The sequence below is a fragment of the Myotis brandtii genome, unplaced genomic scaffold, assembly GCF_000412655.1.
Source record: "Myotis brandtii unplaced genomic scaffold, ASM41265v1 scaffold355, whole genome shotgun sequence".
NCBI classification, from domain to species: Eukaryota; Metazoa; Chordata; class Mammalia; order Chiroptera; family Vespertilionidae; genus Myotis; species Myotis brandtii.
In genome coordinates, this window is record NW_005363642.1 from 2383736 (window position 1) to 2396833 (window position 13098).

The window sequence follows — 13098 nt, forward strand, 5'->3', positions numbered from 1 at the left end:
AAGGACTTGTATGCATGCATATAAGCATAACCAATGGACACAAGACACTGAGAGGGTGGGGTGAGGGCATGTGCCGGAGGGTAGGGGAGGCCGGGGGAAGGTCAATGGGGAAAAAAAGGAGACATATGTACTACTATTTGTAATACTTTAAACAATAAAATAAAATTTTAAAAAAACAATAAATAATGAATATTCAGTATTTAACACTCTGATGGGGGGGGGGGTCTTGTGCATATGTATTACCATACAGTACTGCAAGTATGTATTTCTTGTCAATGTGAGTTCAGAACAGCATAAATAAATATATAGGTACGTTCTTTGTATTATTGAAACTAAAAAAAAAAAAAGACAATAGGCTCAGTAAAGATCAAAGTTGATCTTTGTCAGGGAAAATACTGGCCTAGGTCACGACTACCCACTATAAACTCTTTTTTAATGAAAGGCTTTTAATTTCAGACCATCCTTTGTGGTTACTTTAGATCTGACTACCCACTATAAACTCTTTTTTAATGAAAGGTTTTGAATTTCAGACCATCCTTTGTGGTTACTTTAGATCTCTTGAGTTTGCAAGGCCACCACACAGGCCTTCCTGAGTTAGGTGAGCATGTGACCCTTTTTGTCCACAAAGCTAAGTATAGTCTGCTTTCAAGAAGCTAAACGAATCTAAGATCAATCTCTTTCTTTACTGTGGATGTCAAGGAGGGTCCTGGCATTGGTGCCCATGTGGCCAGATGGATCCAACACAGATAGACATCTTCACTTAGGTCTTTTTAAATCCAATTTATTTCAACAAATTCTATCACCGCTATATTGAGCAAAATAGAGTAGTGAGCAGCTTGAGAGGTAATTATGAAGCTTCCGACACCTGAGACCTTGGCCACTGAGAGTCAGCTCGGTCAGCTCAATCCCCAGTGGACATGACCTGTCTGTTCTGCTACTCCCTGTCAGAGCCAGTGGCCCGAAGTGATAGGTCACCAGTTTTATTAGTTGCCAAGGGCTGCAGTAACAAATTACCACAACTTATATGGCTTAAAACAACAGAAATTGATTATGCTCCATGTTCTGCTGAAGGTTCTAGGGGAGAATCCTTCCTGGCCTCTTCGTAGCTTCTGGCCTTTCCTTGGCTTGTAGCTGCATCACCCCAATCTCTGTCTTTGTTGTCACCTGACTTTGTATCTTTCTTGCATTATAAGGACTCCTGTCATTAGATTTAGACCGCATCCTTGATTACATCTGCAAAGACCCTAGTTTCTTTTTTTAAAATATATTTTAATCAATTTCAGAGAGGCAGGGAAAGGGAGAGAGAGATAGAAACATCAATGATAAGAGAGAATCATTGATCAGCTGTCTCCTGCATGCCCCAAACTGGGGATCGAATCTGCAGCCCGGCCATGTGCCCTGACAGGGAATCAAACCGTGACCTCCTGGTTCATAGGTCAATGCTCAATCACTGAGCCATGCTGGCTGGGCAAGACCCTAGTTTGAAATATAAGGTTGCATTCATAGGTTCTGGGGGTTAGGAATTCAACATATCCCTCAGGGGAACACAACTCAACGCACAACATCAGGCAAACTAGTTTTATCAGGCTTCTTTGTTCTTGGTGTGACTGTGAATGGGAGAATTGACTTAATCAAGGCACTTTAAACAAAAGAAACCAGAGGAATCATGGAGTGCAGGTGAGAGGGCATTGCCGCCTGGCAAAGGGTAGTTCTGATCTCACACACCTTGACTGGATTGCAGTGTGTCTCCTCGGGGCTTCCATGTCTAATTGAATCTTTTAACACTTCTTTGAGGCAGGTGACAACAGCTTTTCTTTTCGCCATCTGGCAGGCCCTGTAAAGAACATCACAGTTACCCACCCATCTCACAAAGAAGCAAGCAAGGAGGTTAATGGACACCTGGGACCTATTTAGAACAGCTAGTGGTTGGGTTGCAATGACCTAGTTACTTTCAGGAGAACCAACTTTTGCCAGAATATGAGTCATGGACAATTACTTTCTTCTGTATGTAAAACAACAACTAAAATAGTGTGCAGTTCCTTTTTCTCTCTTTATTTTTATGCCTTTTAAGTTCAAAGACACCTTCAGACTGACCACTCCTGCTGTTTTCTCCTAGCTCCTTTCTTGGAATATAGAGTTATAATAGCACATCTCAAGAAGGCTGTGAGCTCCACCGAGGGAGGGCACACTCCCTGAAATCATCTCTGATTCCATGGAACCAGGTACATCTTTGATACACCTTGCAATCACCTGGAGAGCTTTAAAAATATTGATCCCTGGCTTTTACCTACAAAGTTTATGATGTATATGCCCTGGGATACAGCTGCAAATCAAAATTTTAAAAGTTCCCTCGGCGACCTTAATATGCAGGCAGCTAATGGTTGAGAACCACCACCCTGGCATCTAGTATTGAGATTCGGTCACAGCAACAGCAGCTAATATTTATTGATCCCTTATTATGTGACCTGGGCACTGTGCTCTGCAACTTATATGCATTGTTTCATTCATTATGTAACCATTCTAAAAGGAAGCAGCTGTTGTTATCTCTATATTACATAGGAGGAAAATGAAGTCTAAAGAGGTTGAGTGGTTGACTCAAAGTCACCCAGTCAGTAGGTGACAGACCCTACCAGCCGTGGGCAAACTACGGCCCGCGGGCCGAATCCGGCCCGTTTTAAAAAAAAAAAAATAAAAAAAAAAAAAAAAAAAAGACCGTGCCCTTTTATGTAATGATGTTTACTTTGAATTTATATTAGTTCACACAAACACTCCATCCATGCTTTTGTTCCGGCCCTCCCGTCCAGTTTAAGAACCCATTGTGGCCCTCGAGTCAAAAAGTTTGCCCACCCCTGCTATAGACCATCAATTTCCTTGACATCTGGATCTCTGCTCTCCACCACTGTCTTAATGCTTTCACTGTGCTCTCTGCCGCCCTCTGTTGGCATATAGGAGATGTTCCATAAGCAGTGTTTTACCCCAAGCTGTCTTGAGGTATAATTGACAAATATAAATTGTGTTTATTTGAAATGTATATTGAGATAATTTGATATACAGGTATTTTGTGAAATGCCATACACAATCAAGCTAACTAGCACAGCCATCACCTCACGTAGTTACCCTTTTACTGTGGTGAGAACTACAATACATTTAATCAAGAATTCTCACAATACTCCTGTAGATTACATTGTATTATCCTGAATTTATAGCTGGGAAACTGAGCTTCAGAGAAGTGAAGTGACTTGTCCAAGATCACAGTTAATGGATGAAGGTGCTGGACTTCACCTCGGGACTGCCTGCTCCTTCTGCTATGAAGCCTACAGAATGAGCATAAGCTCTTTATGAACAGAGACCCTCTCTCACATTTCACTGTGTGTTTAGAGGCCTATAGTGCAGCTATTAAAATATGGGATATGGAGTTGGATCAGACTCTTAGTTTTTTCATCCACACAGTGGAAATGAGGATAATCACCTTTCGTGGGTTTTATTAGAAACAAATGAGATAATCTATGCCAAAATGCTTCCACAGTCCCAGACAATAAGGAGTATTCAATAAATGCTAGTTTCCTTTTCCCATTCCCTTCTTCACCCTTTTATCCCCCAAAAGAATTCCAATAGGACCTACGAAAAGGAACTTTTTTTCAGGTTTTTTGTGTGAAACTGTTTATGGAACATGATCTGAAGTACCCAAAATAATAATAAGAAGATCAGCATACTGACCAGTTAAGTACCTTAAAAATTTACTTGTTTTGTTTTACCTAGGGGTTGGGGGTTGAAATCAAGATTTTAATTCTGATCTTTGATTTCAGCATCAGTGTCCAGCAGCTGCCTAACCATGGAAATCTCTCATGTCAATGCCTGCTTTCCAGATATCATTATGGTCTTATGAAGAGAAAAGTTGGCTATGTGTGCCTTGAAAAGTTGTAGGTATCTGTTTTCAGGGCTCTTGCAACCAAGGCTCATGGGAACCCATCTCAAACTAAGCACAACAGAGAATAGCATCATTCAACATATCAGAAAGTCCAGATGTTTCCAGGTGCTGAAATGATAGCAATAGGAATATTTCTCTCTTCATCTCTTGATTCTGGTATCCTATCTGTGGGCTCCATGATCAGCTTCCCAAATGGTATCAAAGACGTGGTCAACACCCGGTTTATTTTCTTCTAGCTTAGTTGGCCATGGGCAGCTCCAGATTTCACTATAATTAAGTTGGCTCATGATACTTTCAGCCCAGAGCACATCATAATATATCAGAGCACTGACCTGAGATCCTTAGCACTCCTTACCTGTCTCTCAACTTCTGCCCTTCAACAGACTGTTCTTCCTCTTTCCTCCCCAGCCCCACAGGCTTCATGGCCACCAATTCTGACCATGACTCTTTTACTTCCCTCCACCCCTCATCTCTGAGCTTCTCTATTTCCTTATTGGTGAGAACAAAAGAAAAAGGTAGTAATAAAATCAATCCCTCAGGGTTGATGCCAAGATTAAATGAGCCTCTATGTAAATGCCTGACAGATAGTAGAAGCTCTGATGATATTATGCCTCTTCTCTCTGCATCTTCTGTGAGTTCCCGGTGTATACAAAAGAGGGGAACAACATCATGATTAAGAGCTCAGACTTCCGGGGCAATATTTGAGTTATGGCTCCTCCCCTTGCATCCCAAGGCTCTGAACAATTTGGCCCATCTCTCTAAGCTTGTGATTTCATGAGTAGGATGGGAATAATGAGTACCACACCTTACGCTGTGTAACAGCTAGATGAGGAAGTATGTGTCCAGTAAATAGCTGAGTGGCAAGGCTCATAGTATACAGCCCTCAGGTATCAACATTTATTACCAAGCCCTTGGAATTCATAGAAAGGATGGAGGGAGAGTTTACTCTGTTCTGATACGTGAAATATGTCTGAAAGGCAAATAAATCATCATCATCTAGCAAGTGCTTTCAGTCCTGTTGTGGGTGATGGAAATTGCTCATGATGCTCCACATTCACTCGGACTGGGATGAGGAAACCAGATGGAGGATCCTAAAATATATACATAAACAGAGTCCCTTGGTCATTTACCGCATTAAAATATTTCACAGTCGCCCAAGGCGTGTTTTCTTGTCCATGAAACATTGCATAAGACGTTATAGTCACACTTTATTTCCAACTGGCATGTAACAGATTCACTTCTGATGTCACGATTCCTACAAAGATGTGCAAGTGTTTTGAATATTAATATTTAATATTTTAAAATAAAAGAAAATTTAATAGTTTAAATGTCAAGTATTTATTATTTTCAGTATATTGTGGAGAGTTCCATGTTGTAATCTCAAACACCTATGGTACTAATGTGCAGAAAGTCCTAACAAAGAACATTTATCTATACTTTTCAAGAGGTTTTAACATTCTTGATTATATCTAATTTCCATGACAGTTTTGTGGACTCAGTAGAGAACTATATCCCGATGTTAGGGATGGGAATACTGACTCACAGACAGATTAAATAGCTTAGTTTAGTCACACACCTGGAAAATGTTGTAAACAGAATCAGAATCCCAGTGTTAACCTCCTTTCATTGTGAAACTCCGAGCCACTAATATGTGGTAAAATGGAAAATACGCTTTTCCTCTCCTTTCTCTTCTTGAGCTTATGCTGCTCTTGGGTGTTGGAGAAAAGCACAAGTAATGGATATCATGGAACCATATTGGATAAATAGCAACTGCAAAGTAGACAATTTTGATTGTTCCATTGCCTGCTATCACTTCCCCTCCCTTTTGTCATCTTATTCAGGGTCCATAGCTTATATTTCTTAGCATTCTCAACATGTTCACCACAAGAGAGTTTAGTTTAATAAAGCATATCTTTAAATTCATTTTATAGAGGAACAGCCCCCTGTCCATCACCAACTCTACATCCTTCCCTCTCCCAGAACACATAATGACAAAGATACCACCCATCTCACCATTCATTGTTTTTCATGATAGTTAAATCTATATTTCTAAATATTGTGATTATTCTGCTATTTATGGACCAATGGGTTTCATAAATTATCTATTGATTTCTTGCTATGATAGTTGAGGATTTTCTTCATTTAAAGTACTTCACCTTTCTCCTTCTCGTAAATATAACACATTTATAAGTTCTTCTAATGCAAATATTCCTTATGTATCTTCTTTCCTTGTTCTTTCAACTAGAGATAAAATCTAAAATTCACCCCTCAACTCTGCTCCTTCTTCTACTTCCCAATTTTTATCACCTGTGCTTTTACGTTATTATCAAGACTGATAGTATTTATGTGGTGCTGAACAGTTTCCATATATCGTCAACTCTAAGCTAATAGGAATTGAAAAATGCATCATTTTATTTGCCACAAAGAAAGCAAAAAGACATTGCCAATTTAATTTTAAAGTGCTATCAATTAAAAGATACATGACAATTTCAGAGATGTTAAAAAATATGATGTAACCCTCAGACATTCCTGATGGTATTATAAAATGTTGCAGCTGCTTTGAAAACAGCTTGGCAGTTCCTCAAAATGTTAAATATAGAGTCACCATATGACCCAGCAATTACACTGCTAAGTATCTACCAAAGAAAAATTAAAATGTACGTCCATACCAAAACTTGTATATGAATATTCATAGCAGTATTATTCATAATAATCTGAAAAGGAGAGATAAGCTAAACATATTTTAACTAACAAAATTATCAACAAGATGTTCTGTATCTATTTAATGGAATATTATTTAAGCACAAAAAGGAATGATGTGCTGATACATGCTACCTTACAGTCTGAGGACTGGGACTGTAATGAGCTCTCTGGGTTTTCTTTTTGTCTCATATTCCCAGATATGGAGATGAAGAAACTGGTTACCTAGAAATACAAATAGGAAAAGACTAAAAAAGCCCCAACCAGAGGATAATTATATTATAAATGGGGATGATAAAGGGACATAAAGGTTGGCAAAATGTCTATATTTTGCTGGAACTGGTAAAATGGTGAAACCAGTAAACTGTGATAAGTTTTGTATGCATAATGGAATAACTACAGCAACACTGAAAAAGCTACACAAAAAGCACAATAAAAAACACTATTTGCAATATGATTGATCTTAATTGCAAATGAGCTGCATTGAAGACTGTTAAAGGAAATCCTTGATATTTGAGGAATAGATTCTTGTTACTTTTAATATTTAATTTGTTCTCTTTATAATTTCATTTACCTAACTTTATTAGATATTCCAGTATGCCATTTTTAATGGAACTGGTATATTGACAGTTCTCTCCTACCTCCTCATAAAGAATCACTTATCTGGCATATGGTCAGATCAAAGAGTAACAAAGCAGTTATCTGACTTTTGTTTTCTGTTTTATTAATAAAAATTTAAATGGTAAAAAAAAAATGCTGGGGGTGTGCATATAATTTCTCAATTATAATTGAGACTTCAACCTCTCTCTCCTATTGATAGAGCAGTTAGAAAATTAGCAAGGATATAGAAAGACACAACAACACTATCAACCAACAAGATCTATTCACATTTTTAGAACCCTCCCTCTGACAACAGCAAGATACATATTCTTTCCAAGTGCCCATGGAACATATTCCAACAAGACCATGTCCAGGGTCCCTCAACAACCCTCAAATAATTGAAGAGGACTGAAATCATGCAGAGTGTGTTCTCCAACCATAATGGGATCCACTTAGGTATCAATAACAGAAAGGTAACAAGAAAAATCTCCCAAGAATTGGAAATGAAGCAATACATTTCTAAATAATCCATGGGTCAAAGAGAACGTGTCAAGGAAAATTTTTAAAATGCATTGAACTGGATGAAAAGGAGAGTACAACTTATGAAAATTTGTAGTCCACAGCAAAGGCAGTGCTGAAAAAGAAATTTATAGCACTAGATGCATGTATTAGGAAACAGTAAAAGTTTAAGATCCACAATCTAAGCTTCTACCTCAAGAAGCTAGACAAAAATAAACCCAAAGCAAGTAAAATAAAGGAAATAATAAATGTAACAGCAAAAAAATCAATGAAATTAAAAACTGAGAAATAATAGAGACAACAATGAAACAAAGAACCAGTTCTTTACAAAGATAACTTGATACACCTCGAGTAAGACTAACAAAGAAAAAAAGAGAGAAGGCACAAATTAGCAATATCAGGAATAAAACAAGGTTATCCTTACAGACTCTGCAGACATCAAAATGATAAGGGAATGCTATAAACAACTCTATGCACATAAACTTGACAATAGATGAAATGGGCCTCTTTGAAAATCACGAACTATGGCAACTCACTCAATATGAAAGAGATAATGTGAATAGCTCTATAGCTATTAAGGAAATTGAATTTGTAATACAAACTCCTAAAAAAGAAACCTCCGGGCCTAGGTAGTTTCCCTGTAGAATTCTAATAAACATTTAAAGAGGAAACAACACCAAATCTACATAGTCTCTTCCAGAAAATAGAAAAGGCGGGGAAACTACCAATTTATTTTAAGCTAGTATTACCCTGATTCCCTGATACCAAAACCAGACAAAAATAGTACAAAACAAGAAAAGTGTAGACCAATATTCCTCATGAATATAGACACAAAAGTCCTTAACAAAATATTAGCCAACAGAATCTGGCAATATGTAAAGAGAATTATACACCTGACCATGTGGGGTTTATCCCAAGGATATAATATTTGAAAATCAATCAATGTAACCTGCCATATTAACAGATTAAAGAATAAAATCACATGGTTATATCAATTGCCAAAGAAAAGGCATTTGGCAAGCTTCAATGCCCTTTTTTTAATTTAAAAACTTAGAAGAATAGGAATTAAAAGAAACTTTCATAATTTGACAGAATATTTCCCTCTAAGTTTGGGAACAAGGTAAGAATGTCTATTCTTGCTCCTTTTGTTCTAGCAAATGCAATAAGGCCAGAAAAGGAAACAAATCCTTCCTATTTGCAGATGACATAACTGTTTATGTGGAAAACCTCAAGTGATTTACTAAAAGAAAAAGAAACCTCCTAGCACTAAGAAATGAATGAGTTCAGCAAGGGTTATAAGGAGCAAGATTATTCTAAACGTAATATGGAAAAAAAAACTAGAATCGCTAAAACAAATTTGAAAAAGAGGAAAAAAGTGGGAGGAATCAGTCTCCTTGATTTCAAGACTTATTACATAACTACAGCAATTAAGAATTGATGGTGTTGATGGAGGGGTAGATGAGTGGAATAAAACAGAGATCTCAGAAACAGACTCACACAGATACAACTACCTTGATTTTGATGAAAATGCAAAAGTAATTTGATAAAAGAAAGATAATTTTTCAACAAAAAATGCTGCTGAAATTGCACATCCAAGGGGCAAAAAAAACAAACAAAAAACACACAAAAAACCCTCAACCTAAGTCTCATTCTTTTTACAAAAAACAAAACAAAACAAACAAACAAACAACAACAACAACAAAAACAAAATTCCCTCAAAATGAAACTACAAACTTAAATGTAAAAACCGTAAACACAGGAGACCATCTTTGGGATCTCAGGTTAGGCAGAGTTCTTAGGTTTGATACCAAAAACACAATCCATAAAGAAAAGGTTGATACACTGGACTGCAACAAATTAAGAGTTCTTGTTCTGTGAAAGACCATGTTAAGTACATGATAAGGCAAGGTATTAATGGGAAGAAAATATTTGCAAATCACATATGTAACAAAGGACTAGTATCTAGAATATGTAAAGAATTTCCAAGCTAACCCAGCTGGTGTGGCTCTGTGGTTGAGCATTGACCCATGAAGCAAGAGGTTACTGGTTGATTCCCAGTCAGAGCACATGCCTGGGTTTCAGGTTCAATCCCCAGTAGGGAGCATGCAGGAGGCAGCCAGTCCATGTTTTTCTCTTATCCATGTTTCTATCTCTCTATCCGTCTCGTCTCCCTTCCTCTTTCTTTCTAAAATCAATAAAAACATATTTTAAAGAACTTCCAAGCTCAATAGTAAAAATAACAATAATAACCCAATTAGAAAAAATAGGCAAAAAATATGAAGAAATGTTTTACTGAAGAGGATATACAGGTAGAAATAAGCACATGAAAATATGTTCAACAGCATTAGCCTTTAGGAAAATGCAAATTGAAACAAGTGAGATATTATTACACATCTATCTGAATGGCTAAAATAAAAAATAGTCACAACACCAAATGCTGGTGATGATGTGGAGAAACTGGATCACTCAGACATTTCTGGCAAGAATGCAAAATGGTACAGACACTTTGGAAAACTGTTTTCCAGTTTCTTTAAAAATTAAACATGCAACTACCATATAACCCAACAATTGCACTGGGCATTTACCCCAGAGAAATGAAGACTTACGTTATCACAAAATTTGTACACAGATGTCTACAGAAGCTTTAGTCACAATGGCCAAAAGCCCATATGCCTGTCAGTGGGTGGATAGTTAAACAAACTGGTGCATCTACACCATGAAATACTGCCTAACAATAAAAAGGAGCAAATGATATATACAAACAACCAGGATGAATCTCTAGAGAACTATTATGAGTGAAAAAAGCAGTATAAAAAGTTATATATTGTATTATTCCATTTATAAGACATTCTCGAAATGATAACATTGTAGAAATAGAGATTACAGCAGATGAAGGTTATGAAGGGAAGTTGTGTGAATATAAAAAAGGCAAAATGAAGGACCTTTGTGGTGACAGTATTGTTCTGTATGTTGGTTGCATGAATATCAATATTCTGGTTGTGACATTGTACAAAGTTTTGCAAGATGTTACATTTGGGGGAACTGGATAAAGGGTACAATGGATCTCTCTTTGTATTAATTCTTACAACTTCATGTGTATTTATGTAATCTTAAAATAAAAAAGTTTAGTTTTTAAAAAATGAGAGTGATGCTGAAATCATTTAACTCAGGACGCACCATGCTACTACCATGGTTGGTCTCAGCAAGTCATCGTTGCCATTACTCAATGGCCCATAGATTATATTTTAAAATATTTCAGATATTTCAGAGGGGCTGAGCAATCAAATCCAATCAAAACCACTCGCCTTTTAAGAACTGAAGAGAAGTGAGTTCAAGTAGCTCATCTAAATCCTTAGAGCGTCACTCACCAATAGTAGCATGGCACAGGAACCAGCTACTCACAGGACTGCTTCCCGTGTCAGGGGGCTATTTTTGCACCTGAAGGGGTGCACTGAATGCAACATTAGGAAGCAGATACCAGGCAAAGGGCTGGCTGACATTTGGTGATGGATATTTAACAGCGAGTGTGTTATAAGTTGCCAGAAATTAGGAACTGCAAAGGACACGGGTTTGGGACTCCAGGTGTCTGAGCAACAGACCAAAGAGTCTAGGTCTTTAGGAAATTGTGCAGCCATTCAACCAGACCAATAACCGATGAGAAGCCCATGGACAGGGACACGGAATGGTGCCACTGTCTCCTAAACTGTTCCATCTGTGGCTTCGGTAGCTACGACAAGGTCCAATTGCAGAAGGCAAAGTCTTGGAAGCAGAAGGCAGCAGGCTGAGATGCTGATGGGCTTTGGGGGATTAGCTACGTTGGAGAGAGCAGGACAGCCAAACAGTGGGACTGAAGCCATGCTGAACAATGAGGCAGCCCTTTTTTGTTTTTAATTGGGGGTAAAAGCTCTCCCTGGGCCAGACACATGGCCACAGCTGAAAGTATTGGCCCATAGTGGGATGTGCTTGGTTTGTGTGGAGCTGGCTTAAGATTCGTGGGGCTTAAGCTAGCAGCATGGAAGAGAGCTCCAAGAACCGATAGTGTGAGTCGCTCTTATGTGCAAAGCTTTGGGGGAAGGTGTTGAAGGTCAGAATTAACGGAGTGCTCCTCCTGATAGGTCTAAGAGCAATCAGACATTCTGGCCCATGGTTTCCCACCCATACCGTCTGCCTGATGCTTGCTATTGGCTTGTCCTGATGGCTTTGCTTCTCTGCTGCATGAGTTTAGAGCTGGACTTGGTGATCTTCCCAAGAGCAGGCAGGAAGCCTGAACCACATGAAGATCAGCTAGGTGAGCTTCGCCCCTCTCCTGACTGACAGGTTACAAACCATAGTGATTAACTGTCGAGGCCGAGGCTTGTCTTCCTGAGAAAATGTTTTCTCTTCTTATCTGCTGGAGAAAATGACCCCCGGAAGGGGCATGAAGACTTGATCAGCGTGGTAAAGAGGGCGTGGTAGACTTTTTGGTTCTGGAGATGGTGTCAGGGCTGGAGAGGCAGGTGGCAGGAGGGGCAATTGAATGACCTTGTATGTAGTCTAGACCAGTGTTTCTCCATTTCACTGTGCTTGCATATCACCTAAAGGCCTTGTTAAAATGAAGCTGCTTGCTTAGTAGGTCTGGAGTGGGGCCTGAGATTCTGCATTTTCAACAAGCCTCCAGGTGATGCTGATGGTTCAGGGACCACACTTTTAAGAATATGATTCCAGACTGTAAATTTTGTAGGAGACTTTCATCTGTCCTTCTCTTCTGCCCCTCACCACCCTCCCCAAGAGAAGAAGCTAGATGAATGGCAGGCCATTGAGTTGCTACTGGAAAGGACATTTTTATTTATCAAACTCCTATCCTGTGCTGAGGCATTCCATGTATCATATTCACTATTTGAGAGATGGGAAGTTAAGGCTCAGAGAATATTTTGGTTGCCCGCTGCTATGGGCTGAATTGTGTCCCCCAAAATTCACATGTAGAGGTCCTAATCCCCAGTACCTTAGATAAGACTGTATTAGGAGACAGGATCTTTAAGAGGCAATGAAGTTTAAAGGCTATCATTGGGGTGGGCCCTACCCTAATATGACTGGTGTTCTTGTGAGAAGAGATTGGGATCCTGACACACACAGCAGAAGACCATGTAAGGACACAGGGACAAGATGGCTAGATAGCCAACGAGAGAGGCCTCAGAAGGAACCGACCCTGCCAACACTTTGATCTTGGACTTCTAGTCTCCAGAACTGTGAGAATATAAATTTCTGTTGTTTAAGCCAGCAGACTTTGATGCTTTGTTATGGTAGCTCCAGAAAACTAGATGAGGAAGGACATTCTGGATCAATGGAACAAATGAGCTAAGGTCCAGGGTGAG